This window comes from Arachis hypogaea, chromosome 2, assembly GCF_003086295.3.
Source record: "Arachis hypogaea cultivar Tifrunner chromosome 2, arahy.Tifrunner.gnm2.J5K5, whole genome shotgun sequence".
Lineage (NCBI taxonomy): Eukaryota > Viridiplantae > Streptophyta > Magnoliopsida > Fabales > Fabaceae > Arachis > Arachis hypogaea.
Window position 1 is genome coordinate 26,864,973 of NC_092037.1, and position 18,425 is coordinate 26,883,397.

The window sequence follows — 18,425 nt, forward strand, 5'->3', positions numbered from 1 at the left end:
TATACCTGAAATCACAAAAAAACATACAAACTCATAGTAAAGTCCAGAAATGTGAATTTAACATAAAAACTAATGAAAACATCCCTAAAAGTAGCTTAAACTTATTAAAAACTATATAAAAACAATGCCAAAAATCGTATAAATTATCCGCTCATCACAACACCAAACTTAAATTGTTGCTTGTCCCCAAGCAACTGAAAATCAAATAGGATAAAAAGAAGAGAATATACTATAAATCCCAGAATATCAATGAATATTAATTTAATTAGATGAGCGGGACTTGTAGCTTTTTGCTTCTGAATAGTTTTGGCATCTCACTTTTTCCTTTGAAGTTCAGAGTGATTGGCGTCTCTGGGAACTCAGAATTTCGGATAGTGTTATTGACTTTCCTAGTTAAGCATGTTGATTCTTGAACACAGCTACTTATGAGTCTTGGCTGTGGCCCTAAGCACTTTGTTTTCCAGTATTACCACCGGATACATCAATGCCACAGACACATAACTGGGTGAACCTTTTCAGATTGTGACTCAGCTTTGCTAGAGTTCCCAGTTAGTGGTGTCCAGAGCTCTTAAGCACACTCTTTTGCCTTGGATCACGACTTTAACCACTTAGTCTCAAGCTTTTCACTTGGACCTTCATGACACAAGCACATGGTTAGGGACAGCTTGATTTAGCCGCTTAGGCCTGGATTTTATTTCCTTGGGCCCTCCTATCCATTGATGCTCAAAGCCTTGGATCCTTTTTACCCTTGCCTTTTGGTTTTAAGGGCTATTGGCTTTTTCTACTGCTCCTTCTTTTTCTTTCTATTTTTTTTCGCCACTTTTTTTTTCACAAGCTTCCTTTTTCACTGCTTTTTCTTGCTTCAAGAATCAATTTCATGATTTTTCAAATCATCAATAACATTTCTCTTTGTTCATCATTCTTTCAAGAGCCAACAATTTTAACACTCATAAACAACAAGATAAAAAATATGCACTGTTCAAGCATTCATTCAGAAAACAAAAAGTATTGCCACCACATCAATATAATTAAATTAAATTCAAGGATAAATTCGAAATTCATGTACTTCTTGTTCTTTTGAATTAAAACATTTTTCATTTAAGAGAGGTGAAAGACTAATGGGTTTTATTCATAGCTTTAAGGCATGGTTACATACTAATGATCATGAAGTAGAGACACAAAACATAGATAAACACAACATTAAAAATGAAAACAGAAAGAAATAAAGAACAAGGAATGAATCCACCTGAGTGAGGGTGGCGCCTTCTTGAAGGTCCAATGGTGCTTTTTGAGCTCCTCTATGTCTCTTCCTTGCTTCTGTTGAATGATTCCTAGTAATTTTGGTGTTTTTACCCTTAGTTGCTTCCAATATTTGTGTGGAGGACAACTTATCCCCTGAGGTATCTCAGGGATCTCTTGATTTGCAGCCACATGTTCTAACCAACTGAGCTATTCCAGCTTATATATAAGGCTTTCCATCTCCCATGACTCAGAGGTGGAAGCTTTTTGTCTTCCCTTTGAGGTTTCTTTGGCTTTAGGTGCCATTAATGGTAATGGAAAAGCAAAAAAAGCTATGCTTTTACTACACCAAACTTAAATATTGCTCGCCCTCGAGCAAGAGAAGAAAGAAGAGAGGAAGAAGAAGAAGAAGAAATGGAGGTGAGTGAGGGGAGAAGGATTCGGCTATATGGGTGGGATTGGGTGGGAAAGAGAAGTTAAATTGTAAAGGTAGGTGGGGTGTATGGGGTAGAATGGGTAGATGCAGGTGGTGAATGAAAAACAGAAGGGATGACCATGAATGGAGTGAGAGAGGGCGAGGTAGGTGGGGATCCTGTGAGGTCCACAGATCCTGAGGTGTCAAGGAATTCCATCCCTACACCAAATAGGCATGTAAAATGCCTTGGCACACCATTCTGGCGTTTAAACGCCCATTGGTGCACATTCTGGGCGTTCAACGCCCATGTAAAGCATGTTTCTGGCGTTGAACGCCAATTTGATGCTTGTTACTGGCGTTCAGCGCCAGTTTTTCCTCTCTGGGCACATTCCTGGCGTTCAGTGCCAGAATGTTGCTTGTTTCTGAGGTTCAGCACCAGAATGGTGCTCTGTTCTGGCGTTGAACGCCGGCCAGATGCACCTTACTGGCGTTGAACGCCAGCCCGTGCGTCCTCCAGGGTGAAGAATTTTTTTCTCCTGTTTTTGACTCTGTTTTTAATTTTTTTGATTTTTTCGTGACTCCTCATGATCATGTACCTAATTAAACACAAAAATAACACTAAAACAAAATAAAATAAAATAAGATAAATAAAATTGGGTTGCCTCCCAACAAGCGCTTCTTTAATGTCAATAGCTTGACAGTGGCTCTCATGGAGCCACAAGGTGATCAGGTCAATGTTGTATAGTTGCCAACACCAAACTTAGAGTTTGGATATGGGGTCTTAACACCAAACTTAGAGTTTGATTGTGGCCTCACAACACCAAACTTAGAGTTTGACTGTGTGGGCTCTTCTTGACCTTGAACTGAGAGAAGCTCTTCATGCTTACTCTCTTTTGTCACATAGGGATGGCCATGTGCCTTAAACACAAGGTAGTCCCCATTCAATTGAAGGACTAACTCTCCTCTATTGACATCTATCACAGCTTCTGCTGTGGCTAGGAAAGGTCTTCCTAGGATGATGCATTCATCATCTTCCTTCCTAGTGTCTAGGATTATGAAATCAGCAGGGATGTAAAGGTCTTCAACCTTTACTAAAACGTCCTCTACCATTCCATAAGCTTGTCTCAAAGACTTATCTGCCAATTGTAATGAGAACAAGGCAGGTTGTACCTCAATGATCCCCAGCTTCTCCATTACAGAGAGTGGCATAAGATTTATCCCTGACCCCAGATCACATAGAGCTTTTTCAAAGCTCATGGTGCCTATGGTACAAGGTATTAGGAACTTTCCAGGATCTTGTCTCTTTTGAGGTAGAGTTTTCTGAATCCAAGTATCCAGTTCACTAATGAGCAAGGGAGGTTCACTTTCCCAAGTCTCATTACCAAACAACTTGGCATTCAGCTTCATGATAGCTCCTAAATATTGAGCAACTTGCTCTCCAGTCACATCTTCATCCTCTTCAGAGGATGAATAATCTTCAGAGCTCATGAATGGCAGAAGGAGATTTAATGGGATCTCTATGGTCTCTAGATGAGCTTCAGATTCCTCTGGATCCTTAATAGGAAACTCCTTCTTGCTTGAGGGACGTCCCAGGAGGTCTTCCTCACTAGGATTTTCGTCCTCCTCCTCCCTAGTACATTCGGCCATTTTGATTAAATCAATGGCCTTGCACTCTCCTTTTGGATTCTCTTCTGTGTTGCTTGGGAGAGTACTGGGAGGAGTTTCAATAACTTTCTTACTCAGCTGGCCCACTTGTCCCTCCAAATTTCTAATGGAGGATCTTGTTTTATTCATGAAACTGAAAGTGGCCTTTGACAGATCAGAGACTATATTGGCTAAATTAGAAGTGTTTTGTTCAGAATTTTCTGTCTGTTGCTGAGAAGATGATGGATATGGCTTACTATTGTTCAGCCTATTGCGTCCACCATTGTTAAAGCCTTGTTGAGGCTTTTGTTGATCCTTCCAGGAGAAATTTGGATGATTTCTCCATGATGGATTATAGGTGTTTCCATAAGGTTCACCCATATAATTAACCTCTACCATGGCAGGGTTCTCAGGATCATAAGTTTCTTCTGAAGCTGCCTCTCTAGTGCTGTTGGATGCATGTTGCAATCCATTCAGATTTTGAGAGATCATGTTGACCTATTGAGTCAACACTTTGTTCTGAGCCAATATGGCATTCAGAGCATCAATTTCAAGAACTCTTTTCTTCTGAGGTATCCCATTATTCACGGAATTCCTCTCAGAGGTATACATGAACTGGTTGTTTGCAACCATGTCAATGAGTTCTTGAGCCTCTTCAGGCGTTTTCTTCAGGTGAATAGATCCATCTGCAGAATGGTCCAGTGACATTTTCGAAAATTCAGAGAGACCATAATAGAATATATCTAATAGGGTCCATTCTGAAAACATGTCAGATGGACATCTTTTGGTCAACTGCTTATATCTTTCCCAGGCTTCATAGAGGGATTCACCATCTTTTTGTTTGAAGGTTTGAACATCCACTCTCAGCTTGCTCAGCTTTTGAGGGGGAAAGAATTTATCTAAGAAGGCAGTGACTAGCTTATCCCAAGAGTCCAGGCTATCCTTAGGTTGTGAATCCAACCATATTCTAGCTCTGTCTCTTACAGCAAAAGGGAAAAGCATGAGTCTGTAGACTTCAGGATCAACTCCATTCGTCTTTACAGTCTCACAGATCTGCAAGAACTCAGTTAAAAACTGATAAGGATCTTCAGATGGAAGTCCATAAAACTTGCAGTTTTGTTGCATTAATGCAACTAGTTGAGGCTTAAGCTCAAAGTTATTGGCTCCGATGGCAGGAATGGAGATGCTTCTTCCATCAAACTTGGACGTTGGCTTTGTGAAGTCACCAAGCATTCTCCTTGCATTATTATTATTATTTTCGGCTGCCATGTCCTTCTCTTATTCGAAAATTTCTGAAAGGTTGTTTCTGGATTGTTGTAATTTAGCTTCTCTTAATTTTTTCTTCAGAGTCCTTTCAGGTTCTGGATCAACTTCAACAAGAGTACCTTTTTCCCTGTTCCTGCTCATATGAAAGAGAAGAAAACAAGAAAAGAAAGAGGAATCCTCTATGTCACAGTATAGAGATTCCTTTATGTTAGTAGAAGAAGAAGGGGGTAGAAGAATGAAGAAGGATGAATTCGGATTTTTGGGTGAAGAGAGGTGAAGAGAAGTGTTAGTAATTAAATAATCGAAGAAGAAAAGAGAAGAGAAATTTTCGAAATTAATTTTTGAAAAAGAGGTTAGTAATTTTCGAAAATCAAAGACAAAATATAATTAAAATTAAAATTTAAAACAAAAAGAATTTTTGAAAAAGGGAGGGAGAATTTTCGAAAATTAGAGAGGGAAAAGTAGTTAGGTGGTTTTGAAAAAGATAAGAAACAAACAAAAAGTTAGTTAGTTGATTGAAAAAGATTTGAAATCACATTTTGAAAAAGATAAGAAGATAAGAAAAAGATAAGATATTTTGAAATCAAATTTTGAAAAAGATAAAATTTTTGAAAAAGATAAGATAAAAGATAAAAAGATATAATTTTGAAAAAGGATATTTTGAAAAAGATTTAATTTTAAAATTGACTTAACTAACAAGAAATTACAAGATAAGATTCTAGAACTTAAAGATTGAACCTTTCTTAACAAGAAAGTAACAACTTCAAATTTTTGAACCAATCACATTAATTATTAGTGAATTTTCGAAAATATCAAATAAAGATAAGAAAAAGATTTTGAAAATATTTTGAAAAAGATTTTTGAAATTTTCGAAAAATAGAAAAAAATGAAAAAGATATGATTTTTGAAAAAGATTTTGAAAAGATAAGATTTTTAAAATTGAAATTTTGACTTGACTTGTAAGAAACAACTAATTTTAAAAATTTTTTGACCAAGTCAACCCAAAATTTCAAAAATATTGAGGAAAATAAGGAAAAGATATTTTTTTTGATTTTTTGAATATTTTAATTATGAGAAAGAAAAACAACAAAAATACTCAATGCATGAAATTTTTAGATCAAAACAATGAATGCATGCAAGAATGCTATGAATGTCAAGATGAACACCAAGAACACTTTGAAGATCATGATGAACATCAAGAACATTATTTTGAAAAATTTTTGATGCAAAGAAAACATGCAAGACACCAAACTTAGAAATCTTTAATGCATGGACTCTAACAAACAAAAAATGCATATGAAAAACAACAAACAATACAAAACAAGAAATCATCAAGATCAAACAAGAAGACTTGTCAAGAACAACTTGAAGATCATGAAGAACACTATGAATGCATGAGATTTTCGAAAAAATGCAAGAAAAATTTTAAAAGCATGCAATTGACACCAAACTTAAAAATTAACACAAGAGTCAAACAAGAAACACAAAATATTTTTGATTTTTATAATTTTCTAATTTTTTTTTTGGATTTTTATTGATTTTTTCGAAAAACATTTTTGGAAAAACGAAAAAGGAAAGAAAAATTTTTGAAAAAGTTTTTGAAAAGAAAATTACCTAATCTGAGCAACAAGATGAACCGTCAGTTGTCCATACTCGAACAATCCCCGGCAACGGCGCCAAAAACTTGGTGGACGAAATTGTGATCAATTCTCTTTAAGTTGTTTGTCTTTGTATGAAATCATTATTATGGCACTGGTTGAATTCACAACTCCGTTCAACTAACCAGCAAGTGTACTGGGTCATCCAAGTAATAAACCTTACGTGAGTAAGGGTCGATCCCACAGAGATTGTTGGTATGAAGCAAGCTATAGTCACTTTGTAAATCTCAGTTAGGCAGATTAAAATAGTTTATGGGTTTTCGAAAATAAAGATAAGAAAATAGAAATAATAAACGGATAGAAGACTTATGTAGATTCATTGGTGAGAATTTCAGATAAGCGAATGGAGATGCTGTATGGCTCAAGGACGCCTGTTCTCCTACTGCTTCTATTCAATCCTTCTTACTCCTTTCCATGGCAAGCTTTGTATAGGGGTTCACCATCAGCTGTGGCTACTTTCAATCCTCTCGGGAAAATGATCCTATGCGGTTGTCAGTCGCACGGCTAATTGTCTGGAGGCATCACCCATGGTTGATGGCTACATCCCATCCTCGCAGTGAAAACTAATGCTCACGCACTCTGTCACAGTACGGCTAATCACTGGTTGGTTCCCGCTCCTACTGGAATAGAATCCCTTGATTCTTTTGCGTCTGTCACTAATGCCCAGCAGGTTGCAAGTTTGAAGCACGTCACAATCATTCATTACCGGAATCCTACTCGGAATACCACAGACAAGGTTAGACTTTCCGGATTCCCAGGATCTTACTCGGAATACCACAGACAAGGTGAGACTTTCTGGATCCTCATAAATGCCGCCATCTATCTAGCTTATACCACGAAGATTCTGTTGGGGAATCTAAGAGATACGCATTCAAGCTCTGTTGCATGTAGAACGGAAGTGGTTGTCAATCACGTGCGTTCATAAGTGAGAATGATAATGAGGGTTACTTATCATCACATTCATCATGTTCTTAGGTACGAATGAATATCTTGGAATAAGAATAAGAGAGAATTGAATAAAAGAGAATAGAATTGCATTAATACTTGAGGTACAGCAGAGCTCCACACCCTTAATCTATGGTGTGCAGAAACTCCACCGTTGAAAATACATAAGTAAAAGGTTCAGGCATGGCTGAATGGCCAGCCCCCAAAACATGATCAATAGCCTCCTAAGATGAAGAATAATACAAAACTGAGACTAAAGATGTCTAATACAATAGATAAATGTCCTATATATACTAGACTAGCTACTAGGGTTTACATGAGTAAGTAAATGATGCATAAATTCACTTCCGGGGCCCACTTGGTGTATGCTTGGGCTGAGCTTGATCAATCCACGAGCTGAGGCTTTTCTTGGAGTTGAACTCCGAGTTATGACGTGTTTTGGGCGTTCAACTCCGGATCATGACGTTTTTCTGGCGTTTAACTCCAGACAGCAGCTTGTACTTGGCGTTCAACGCCAAGTTACGTCATCATTCTTCGAATAAAGTATGGACTATTATATATTGCTGGAAAGCTCTGGATGTCTACTTTCCAACGCCGTTGAGAGCGCGCCAATTGAAGTTCTGTAGCTCCATAAAATCCATTTCGAGTGCAGGGAGGTCAGATTCCAACAGCATCAGCAGTCCTTTTGTCAGCCTTCTTCAGAGTTTTGCTCAAATTCCTCAATTTCAGTCAGAATTTACCTGAAATCACAGAAAAACATACAAACTCATAGTAAAGTCCAGAAATGTGAATTTAACATAAAAACTAATGAAAACATCCCTAAAAGTAGCTTAAACTTATTAAAAACTATATAAAAACAATGCCAAAAAGCGTATAAATTATCCGCTCATCACTCCTCCATTTCCAGCACCACAAAGTCAGTTGGAAAGGCGAATGGCCCAACCTTGACAATCATGTCCTCTATTATGCCTGATGGATATTTAATGGAGCCATCAGCAAGTTGGAGGCATATCCGGGTTGGTTTGACTTCTTCAGTCAACCCAAGCTTTCTGATAGTGGATGCAGGTATTAGATTGATGCTTGCTCCAAGGTCACACAGGGCTGTCTTGGTGCAAGCACCTTCTAATGTGCATGGTATCATAAAGCTTCTTGGATCTTGAAGCTTTTCTGGTAAGCTTTTCAGAATGACTGCACTGCATTCTTCAGTGAGAAATACGTTTTCAGTTTCTCTCCAATCCTTTTTATGACTTAAGATCTCTTTCATGAACTTAGCATAAGAAGGTATTTGCTCAAGTGCCTCTGCAAACGGAATTTTTATTTCAAGAGTCCTTAGGTAGTCTGCAAAGCGGGCAAATTGCTTATCCTGCTCCGCTTGGCGGAGTTTCTGAGGATAAGGCATCTTGGCTTTATATTCTTCAACCTTAGTTGCTGCAGGTTTATTCCTTACATAAGTGGTTGGAGAAGCCTTTTTAGAGGGGTTACTATCAGCACTCTCAGGTGTCTGATTCCCCATTAGTGTTTGAACGCCAGGATTGGGTGAAGATTGGGCGTTTAACGCCAATTTTTCTCCCCTTTCTGGCGTTTGAACGCCAGAACTAGGCAGGGAATGGCGTTTAACGCCAGCTTTCCCCCCTTTTCTGGCATTTGAACGCCAAAAGTATTCCTCTCTGGGCTCTTAATGTCCTCAGAGGGATTTTGGACAGTGGTTTGGTTATCCTCTGTCAATTGTTCCTTATTTGGCTTTTTGCTACTTTGAGCAGTGTTATTCAATGTCTTCCCACTCCTCAGTTGAACTGCTTGGCATTCTTCTGTTATCTGTTTAGATAGCTGCTGTTTTGCCTGATTCAAATGTGATTCTATGTTCTTGTTAGCAATTTTAGTTTCTTGGAGCATTTCTTTAAATTTTGCTAATTGTTTTGTCATCAGTTGTAATTGCTGATTAAGCTCAACCATCTGTTCTTGAGGATTAGGATCAGTGGCGACTGCCATAACTTCTTCTTTTGTAGAGAACTCATTGCTAGAGTACAAATATTGATTTCTAGCAACAGTATCTATAAGCTCTTAAGCCTCTTCAATCGTCTTCCTCATATGTATAGATCCACCAGCTGAGTGGTCTAAAGACATCTGAGCTTTTTTTGTAAGCCCATAGTAGAAGATGTCTAGCTGTACCCACTCTGAAAACATTTCAGAGGGGCATTTTCTTAGCATACCTCTATACCTCTCCCAGGCGTTATAAAGGGATTCATTATCCTCTTGTTTAAATCCTTGGATGTCCAGCCTTAGCTGTGTCATCCTTTTTGGAGGGTAAAACTGATTCAGGAATTTGTCTGATAACTGTTTCCATGTCTTTATGCTTGCTGTAGGTTGGTTATTCAACCACCTCTTAGCTTGATCTTTTACAGCAAATGGAAACAGTAATAGTCTGTAGACATCCTGATCCACCTCTTTATCACGTACTGTGTTAGCAATTTGTAAGAATTGTGCCAGAAACTCAGTAGGTTATTCCTGTGGAAGACCGGAATACTGGCAATTTTGCTGCACCATGATAATGAGTTGAGGATTTAGCTCAAAGCTGCTTGCTTTAATGGGAGGTATACAGATGCTACTCCCATATGCAGCTGTAATGGGGTTAGCATATGACCCCAGAGTCCTTCTGGACTGTTCAATTCCACTTAGGTCCATGATGGAGAAAGGGAATATGATATGAATTCACAAGTAAAGTAAAATATTTTTTTTACCGAAAAAATTAAAATAAAACAAAAGGAAAACAAAATAAATTTTTGAAAACTAAAATAAGATCAAGGCAAATTGAAAACTAAATCAATTAGTCAATTAAGAAGATTTTGGAATTAGCTATTGAAAAGATATGGTTGAAAATTATTTTGAAAAAAAAGATTTGATTTTTTGAAATGAGGAAAGAGAAAAACAACAAAATGACACCAAACTCAAAATTTTTAGAAAATCAGACACAAATTTTCGAAAACTTAAAGGAAAACAAAAAGAAGACACCAAACTTAGAATTTTTAAAGATCAAAAAGGGATTAAGGACATGCAAATTCGAAAAATCAAAAGAAAACAAAAGCATGCAATTGACACCAAACTTAAAATATGAAACTAAACTCAAATAAAAGACTCTAAACCAACTAAAATAAAACAGTCCTAATCTAAGCAACAAGATAAGCCGTTAGTTGTCCAAACTCGAACAATCTCCGGCAACGGCGCCAAAAACTTGGTGCACGAAATTGCAATCACACTTTTGCAATCCCGCACAACTAACCAGCAAGTGCACTGGGTTTTCCAAGTAATACCTTACGTGAGTAAGGGTCGATCCCACGGAGATTGTCGGCTTGAAGCAAGCTATGGTTATCTTGTAACTCTTTTAGTCAGGATATCAATAATTGTCAGGGTTGATTGTAAACAGTAAAAGAACATAAAATAAATACTTGTTTTGCAGTAATGGAGAATAGGTTGAGGTTTTGGAGATGCTCTATCTTCTGAATCTCTGCTTTCCTACTGTCTTCTTCTTCAAGCATGCAGGGCTCCTTCCATGGCAAGCTGTATGTAGGGTTTCACTGTTGTCAATGGCTACCTCCCATCCTCTCAGTGAAAATGTTCAACGCGCTCTATCACAGCACGGCTAATCATCTGTCGGTTCTCAATCAGGTTGGAATAGAATCCAGTGATTCTTTTGCGTCTGTTACTAACGCCCAGCCTTCAGGAGTTTGAAGCTCGTCACAGTCATTCAATCATTGAATCCTACTCAGAATACCACAGACAAGGTTTAGACCTTCCGGATTCTCTTGAATGCCGCCATCAGTTCTAGCTTATACCACGAAGATTCTGATTAAGGAATCCAAGAGATATCTACTCAATCTAAGGTAGAACGGAGGTGGTTGTCAGGCACACCTTCATAGGTGAGAATGATGATGAGTGTCACGGATCATCACATTCATCAGATTTAGGAACAAGTGATATCTTAGAATGGGAGCAAGCATGATTGAATGAAAAATAGTAGTCGTTGCATTAATCCATCAAGACACAGCAGAGCTCCTCACCCCCAACCATGGGGTTTAGAGACTCATGCTGTAGAAGATACAATGAGAAACGTGTAAAGTGTCATGAGGTACAGATACAATGTCAAAAGATCCTATTAATAGTGAACTAGTAACCTAGGGTGTACAGAAATGAGTAAATGACATAAAAATCCACTTCTGGGTCTACTTAGTGTGTGCTTGGGCTGAGCATTGAAGCTTTCATGTGTAGAGACTTTTTCTGGAGTTAAACGCCAGCTTTTATGCCAGTTTGGGCGTTTAACTCCAATTTTTATGCCAGTTCCAGCGTTAAACGCTGGGAATTCTGAAGCTGATATGCAACGCCGGTTTGGGCCATCAAATCTCGGGCAAAGTATGGACTATTATACATTTCTGGAAAGCCCAGGATGTCTACTTTCGAACGCCGTTGAGAGGGTGCCAATTGGGCTTCTGTAGCTCCAGAAAATCTACTTCGAGTGCAGGGAGGTCAGAATCCAACAGCATCTGCAGTCCTTTTCAGCCTCTGAATCAGATTTTTGCTCAGGACCCTCAATTTCAGCCAGAAAATACCTGAAATCACAGAAAAACACACAAACTCATAGTAAAGTCCAGAAAAGTGAATTTTAACTAAAAACTAATAAAAATATAATAAAAACTAATTAAAATATACTAAAAGCATACTAAAAACAATGCCAAAAAGCGTATAAATTATCCGCTCATCATGAGGCCACAACCAAACTCTAAGTTTGGTGTTACGATCCCATATCCAAACTCTAAGTTTGGTGTTGGGACTATACAACATTGACCTGATCACCTTTGTGGCTCCATGAGAGCCACTGTCAAGCTATTGACATTAAAGAAGCGCTTGTTGGGAGGCAACCCAATTTTATCTAATTTTTATTTTATAATATTTTATTTTTATTTTTGTGTTTTATTAGGTACATGATCATGAGGAGTCACGAAAAAAATGTAAAAAATTAAAAACAGAATAAAAAAATAGCAGAAGAAAAATCACACCCTGGAGGAAGCACAGGCTGGCGTTCAACGCCAGTAAGGAGCATCTGGCTGGCGTTCAATGCCAGAACAGAGCATCAACCTGGCGCTGAATGCCAGAAACAAGCAACATTCTGGCGCTGAACGCTAGGAATGTGCCTAGAGAAGAAAAGCTGGCGCTGAACGCCAGTAACAAGCATGAAACTGGCGTTCAACGCCAGAAACATGCTTTACATTGGCGTTGAACGCCCAGAATGTGCACCACACGGTGTTTAAACGCCAGAATGGTGTGCAAAGGCAATTTACATGCCTATTTGGTGTAGGGGTGGAATTCCTTGACACCTCAAGATCTGTGGACCCCACAGGATCCCCACCTACTATATTCCCACCTTACCTCCTAATCCTATTTTGTGATTTCCCCATGTCACACTTCCCAACACTCTTCACCAATCACCTCAATCCCTCTTCCCAATCACCTTCCTCACCACTCACATCCATCCACTCTTCCCCATAAACCCCACCTACCTTCAAAAATTCAAAAACATTTTCCCACCCATTCCCACCCTAAATGGCCGAACATTCACTCCCCCCACTCCCTATATATACCCTTCCATTCTCCTTCACTTTCACACAACACAACCCCCTCTTCTTCACCTTGGCCGAACCTACATCTCTCCCTCTCTACCATATTCTCTTCTTCTTATCTTCTTTCTTCTATTGCTCGAGGACGAGCAATCTTTTAAGTTTGGTGTGGTAAAATCATAAGCTTTTTGTTTTTCCATTACCATCAATGGCACCTAAGGCCGGAGAATCCTCTAGAAAAGGAAAAGGGAAGACAAAAGCTTCCACCTCCGAGTCATGGGAGATGGAAAGATTCATCTCCAAAAGCCATCAAGACCACTTCTATGATGTTGTGGCAAAGAAGAAGGTGATCCTTGAGGTCCCTTTCAAGCTCAAGAAAAATGAGTATCCGGAGATCCGACATGAAATCCGAAGAAGAGGTTGGGAAGTCCTAACCAACCCCATGCAACAAGTCAGAATCTTAATGGTTTAAGAGTTCTATGCCAATGCATGGATCACTAGGAACCATGATCAAAGTATGAACCCGAATCCAAAGAATTATCTCACAATGGTTCGGGGAAAATACTTAGATTTTAGTCCAGAAAATGTGAGGTTGGCGTTTCACTTGCCCATGATGCAAGGAGATGAACGCCCCTACACTAGAAGGGTCAACTTTAATCAAAGGTTGGACCAAGTCCTAATGGACATATGTATGGAAGGAGCTCAATGGAAGAGAGACTCCAAAGGCAAGCCAGTTCAACTAAGAAGACTGGACCTCAAGCCTGTGGCTAGAGGATGGTTGGAGTTCATTCAACGCTCCATCATTCCCATTAGCAACCGATCTGAAGTTACTGTGGATCGGGCCATCATGATTCATAGCATCATGATTAGAGAGGAAGTAGAAGTTCATGAGGTCATCTCCAATGAAATCTACAAAATAGCCGACAAGCCCTCCACCATGGCAAGGCTAGCTTTTCCTCACCTTATTTGCCATCTATGTTACTCAGCTGGAGTTATCATAGAAGGAGACATCTCCATTGAGGAGGATAAGCTCATCACCAAGAAGAGGATGGAGCAAGAAAGAGAGACCCTTCACGGTTCTCAAGAGATGCATGAGGAAGCTCATCATCAAGAAATCCCTGAGATGCCTCAATGGATGCACTTTCCTCCCAACAATTATTGGGAACAACTCAACACTTCCTTAGAAGATTTGAGCTACAATGTGGAACAATTAAGGGTGGAACATCATGAGCACTCCATCATTCTCCATGAAATAAGAGAAGATCAAAGAGCAATGAGGGAGGAGCAACAAAGGCAAGGAAGGGACATAGAAGAGCTTAAGAACATTGTTGGTCCTTCAAGAAGAAGACGCCACTAAAGGTGGACTCATTCCTTGTTCTTATTTCTTTCTGTTTTTCGGTTTTTAATGTTGTGTTTATTTATGTTTTGTGTCTCTACTTCATGATCATTAGTATGTAGTAACCATGTCTTAAAGCTATGAATAAAATTCATTAATCCTTCACCTCTCTTAAATGAAAAATGTTTTAATTCAAAAGAACAAGAAGTACATGAATTTCGAATTTATCATTGAATTTAATTTAATTATATTGATGTGGTGACAATACTTTTTGTTTTCTGAATGAATGCTTGAACAGTGCATATTTTTTATCTTGTTGTTTATGAATGTTAAAACTTGTTGGCTCTTGAAAGAATGATGAACAAAGAGAAATGTTATTGATGATCTGAAAAATCATGAAAGTGATTCTTGAAGCAAGGAAAAGCAGTGAAAAAGCAAAAGCTTGTGAGAAAAAAAAGAAAGAAAAAAAATGGCGAAAAAAATAGAAAGAAAAAGAAAAAGCAAGCAGAAAAAGCCAATAGCCCTTAAAACCAAAAGGCAAGGGTAAAAAGGATCCAAGGCTTTGACCATCAATGGATAGGAGGGCCCAAGGAAATAAAATCCAGGCCTAAGCGGCTAAATCAAGCTGTCCCTAACCAAGTGCTTGTGTCATGAAGGTCCAAGTGAAAAGCTTGAGACTGAGTGGTTAAAGTCGTGATCCAAAGCAAAAAGAGTGTGCTTAAGAGCTCTGGACACCTCTAACTGGGGACTCTAGCAAAACTGAGTCACAATCTGAAAAGGTTCACCCAGTCATGTGTCTGTGGCATTTATGTATCCGGTGGTAATACTGGAAAACAAAGTGCTTAGGGCCACGGCCAAGACTCATAAAAGTAGCTGTGTTCAAGAATCAAACATGCTTAACTAGGAAAGTCAATAACACTATCCGAAATTCTAAGTTCCTAGAGAAGCCAATCATTCTAAACTTCAAAGGAAAAAGTGAGATGCCAAAACTGTTCAGAAGCAAAAAGCTACAAGTCCCGCTCATCTAATTATAATTAATATTCATTGATATTATGAAATTTATAGTATATTCTCTTCTTTTTATCCTAATTGATTTTCAGTTGCTTGGGGACAAGCAACAATTTAAGTTTGGTGTTGTGATGAGCGGATAATTTATACGCTTTTTGGCATTGTTTTGAGGTAGTTTTTAGTAAGTTCAAGCTACTTTTAGGGATGTTTTCATTATTTTTTATGTTAAATTCATATTTCTGAACTTTACTATGAGTTTGTGTGTTTTTCTGTGATTTCAGGTAATTTCTGGCTGAAATTGAGGGACTTGAGCAAAACTCTGAAAAAGGGTGACAAAAGGACTGCTGATGCTGTTGGAATCTGACCTCCCTGCACTCGAAATGGATTTTCTGGAGCTACAGAACTTTGAATTGCGCGCTCTCAACGGCGTTGGAAAGCAGACATCCAGAGCTTTCCAGAAATATATAATAGTCTATACTTTATTCGGAAATTGACGATGTAACTTGGCGTTGAACGCCAAGTACATGCTGCTGTCTAGAGTTAAACGCCAGAAACACGTCATGATCCGGAGTTGAACGCCCAAAACACGTTATAACTTGGAGTTCAACTCCAAGAGAAGCCTCAGCTCGTGGATAGATCAAGCTCAGCCCAAGCATACACCAAGTGGGCCCCGGAAGTGGATTTATGCATCAATTACTTACTCATGTAAACCCTAGTAGCTAGTCTAGTATAAATAGGATAAGTTACTATTGTATTAGACATCTTTTGACAGTTTAATCTTTGGACTTTGTAGTCTTTGATCATTCGGTCTCTTGATCATTCAGGGGGCTGGCCATTCGGCCATGCCTGAACCTTTCACTTATGTATTTTCAACAGTGGAGTTTCTGCACACCATAGATTAAGGGTGTGGAGCTCTGCTGTACCTCAAGTTTCAATACAATTACTATTACTTTCTATTCAATTCTCTTTTATTCTTATTCCAAGATATACGTTGCACTTCAACTTGATGAATATGATGATCCGTGACACTCATCATCATTCTCACCTATGAACGCGCGTGACTGACAACCACTTCCGTTCTACTTTAGGCCGGGCGCATATCTCTTAGATTCCCCAACAGAATCTTCGTGGTATAAGCTAGATAGATGGCGGCATTCATGAGGATCCGGAAAGTCTAAACCTTGTCTATGGTTTTCCGAGTAGGATTCTGGGATTGAATGACTGTGACGAGCTTCAAACTCCTGAAGGATGGGCGTGATGACAAACGCAAAAGAATCAAGGGATTCTATTCCAACCTGATTGAGAACCGACAGATGATTAGTCGTGCTATGATAGAGCATAGGAACATTTTCACTGGGAGGATGGGATGTAGCCATTGACAACGGTGATGCCCTACATACAGCTTGCCATGGAAAGGAGTAAGAAGGATTGGATGAATGTAATAAGAAAGTAGAGATTCAAGAGGAGCACAGCATCTCCGTACGCTTATCTGAAATTTTCACTATTGATTTACATAAGTATTTCCATCCCTTTTATTTTCTATTAATTTTCGAACTCATCATAAACCAATTTAATCTGCCTAACTGAGATTTACAAGGTGACCATAGCTTGCTTCATACCAACAATCTCTGTGGGATCGACCCTTACTCACGTAAGGTATTACTTGGATGACCCAGTACACTTGCTGGTTAAGTTGAACGGAGTTATGATCACAATAGGGATTATTAAGATCCCAATTTATCACACCATGATCTCTTTGGGGTATTTTTGATTTCATACAAATACAAAGAGACCAACTTTGAGGATCACAATTTCGTCCACCATTCTTGTAGATCTGTAAGACTGTTAAGACTAATAGAGTAGATCCCGAAGTCTACAGGCTCATGCTTTTCCCTTTTGCTGTAAGAGACAGAGCCAGAATATGGTTGGATTCACAACCTAAAGATAGCCTGGACTCATGGGATAAGCTTGTCGCGGCCTTCTTGGCTAAGTTCTTTCCTCCTCAAAAGCTGAGCAAGCTTAGAGTGGATGTTCAGACCTTCAAATAAAAAGATGGTGAATCCTTCTATGAAGCTTGGGATAGATACAAGTAGATGACCAAAAGGTGTCCTTCTGACATGCTTTCTGAATGGACCATTTTGGATATATTCTATTATGGCCTATCTGAATTCTCTAAGATGTCACTGGACCATTTTGCAGGTGGATCCATTCACCTAAAGAAAATGCCTGCAGAAGCTCAAGAACTCATTGACATGGCTGCAAATAACCAATTCATGTATACTTCTGAGAGGAATTCTGTGAATAATGGGATGCCTCAGAGGAAAGGAGTTCTTGAAATTGATGCTCTGAATGCCATATTGGCTCAGAATAAAATGTTGACTCAGCAAGTCAATATGATTTCTCAAAGTCTGAATAGATGGAAAAATGCATCCAACAGTACTAAAGAGGCATCTTCTGAAGAAGAAGCTTATGATCCTGAGAACCCTGCAATAACAGAGGTAAATTATATGGGTGAACCTTATGGAAACACCTATAATTTTTCATGGAGAAATCATCCAAATTTCTCCTGGAAGGATCAACAAAAGCCTCAACAAGGCTTTAATAATGGTGGAAGAAATAGGCTCAGCAATAGCAAGCCTTTTCCATCATCTTCTCAGCAACAGACAGAGAATTCTGAGCAGAGCACTTCTAACTTAGCAAACATAGTCTCTGATCTGTCTAAGACCACTTTAAGTTTCATGAGTGAAACAAGGTCCTCCATCAAAAATTTGGAGGCACAAGTGGGCCAGCTGAGTAAGAAAGTCACTGAAACTCCTCTTAGTACTCTCCTAAGCAACACTGAAGAGAATCCAAAAAGGGAGTGCAAGGCCATTGACATAATCAACATGGCCAAACCTAGAGAGGAAGGAGAGGACGTGAATCCCAATGAGGAAGACCTCATGGGACGTCTCTCAAGCAAGAAGGAGTTCCCTAATGAGGACCTAAAGGAATCTGAGGCTCAAATAGAAACCATAGAGATTCCATTAAACCTCCTTCTGCCATTCATGAGCTCTGAAAACTATTCTTCCTCTGAAGAGGATAAAGATGTAAGTGGAAAGCAGGTTACTCAAAATCTAGGAGCCATCATGAAGCTGAATGCCAAATTTTTTAGTAATGAACCTCCCTTGCTCATTAGTGAACTAGATACATGGGTTCAGCAAACTTTACCTCAAAAGAGACAAGATCCTGGCAAATTCTTAATACCATATACCATAGGCACCATGACCTTTGATAAGGCTCTGTGTGACCTAGGGTCAAGCATAAATCTT

At 38.8% G+C, this 18,425-nt stretch overlaps 2 non-coding genes across 2 annotated transcripts; one reads left to right on the plus strand and one right to left on the minus strand.

Annotated features, from left to right (window-relative positions):
* The first annotated feature begins 4,064 nt into the window (after positions 1-4,064).
* LOC112764451 (small nucleolar RNA R71) lies at positions 4,065-4,168 on the plus strand. Its single transcript, XR_003183185.1, has one exon. It is a non-coding gene; the product is annotated as a small nucleolar RNA R71 (small nucleolar RNA).
* A 12,964-nt stretch (positions 4,169-17,132) lies between these two features.
* LOC112763643 (small nucleolar RNA R71) lies at positions 17,133-17,240 on the minus strand. Its single transcript, XR_003182911.1, has one exon. It is a non-coding gene; the product is annotated as a small nucleolar RNA R71 (small nucleolar RNA).
* Between the last annotated feature and the right edge of the window lie 1,185 nt (positions 17,241-18,425).